This window comes from Pezoporus flaviventris, unplaced genomic scaffold (assembly GCF_033815535.1).
Source record: "Pezoporus flaviventris isolate CSIRO_AGI_PZ_B2104156 unplaced genomic scaffold, CSIRO_AGI_Pfla_v1 ptg000017l, whole genome shotgun sequence".
In the NCBI taxonomy this organism is placed as follows: Eukaryota; Metazoa; Chordata; class Aves; order Psittaciformes; family Psittacidae; genus Pezoporus; species Pezoporus flaviventris.
The window spans coordinates 723,388-724,558 of record NW_026892565.1 but is presented as its reverse complement, the minus strand read 5'-3'; positions in this window follow the sequence as shown (position 1 = coordinate 724,558).

Below are 1,171 nucleotides of genomic sequence, written 5' to 3'. Positions count from 1 at the left end.
TTGATTTAAAAGGGACTCAGTGGTCTCATAGCTGTGGCATGGAGCATGTGGCAGCAGGTGTTACACTGAGGGCTGTGCTGTGCTGGGAAAGGCACATTGCTTGAGATACCTCCCTCCTGCAGACATCTCCCCTTTAAGTGGAGGAGATGGGCAAGGATGCAAGGATGGAAGCCAGAGCCATGCCAGAGCCTGCAGGAAACATGCTGGTTCCTGCAGCCAGTGGCATGAAGGGAGCGTGACGGTAACGTCACCCCGGGCTGCGCTGACTCTGCAGCACACATGACCAGGTACTCATTGACCAGGGCTAGGGGAGGGCCTCTGGGTCTCCCCCTTTGCTGCTCCTCCCTGCGCCCTGCGGTGCGGGGCACAAGCCAGCTGCTCGCCCTGTGTCACAGAGGATGGGCCTCACCCCTGCTGCAGCCATCGTGCCCCAGCCTCAAGCCCGAGCTCTGCAGGGGCAGTTCCAGCCCACTGAGCCCTGTGAGCTCAGCTGGGTCCTCGCTCCCGTGCTCCCTGACTGCACTGACTGAAGAGCTGGTGTCAGATGCTTGACCCCAGCCACAGAGCAGATGAGCATTACTCAGGGCTTCAGGTCCGGGCTCGGTGTTGCCATGGGGCAGGCTAAAGTGAACAAAATGGGTCCTGGTAAAACACCCCTTTCCTCCACGGGGGCTCAGATTTTACACTTCGGCAATGCCATCTGTGAAGCACTTCCCTGTTCTTCCAAGTGTCTCCCAGCAAGCTTGATGATTCCAAGTCCACCGAGACTCCCACACGCTAAGAGGAAAAGGGAAAAAGGAGTTCTGCTAGCAACAGAACGAAGGAAGCCCAAATATACACCTTCTGCACAACCTTCCTTGTGGAATCTGGGAAGGAGAAAATCCTGTATAAGCTCCTATATGCTTCCCAGCAATAGGATTTCCGGCAGAGCTTGTGCCCCCTTTCCTCTTCCTCGCCAGCTCTGTGTTCTCCAGCTTCCCACTCTCCATACTCTCTGGAGATGGATTTTGTTCCTTCCTTGCCGAGGTGTCCCGGGGGCATCCCTCTGCCTTCCCCCTCCCCATGAAACCTCCCGCACATGCCCCAGATTTAGGCAATACCCACTAATTACAAACACTCTCCTGACAGACAGGATGCTCTGGAGGGGGAAGGTGAGGATTCATAGAGCCGG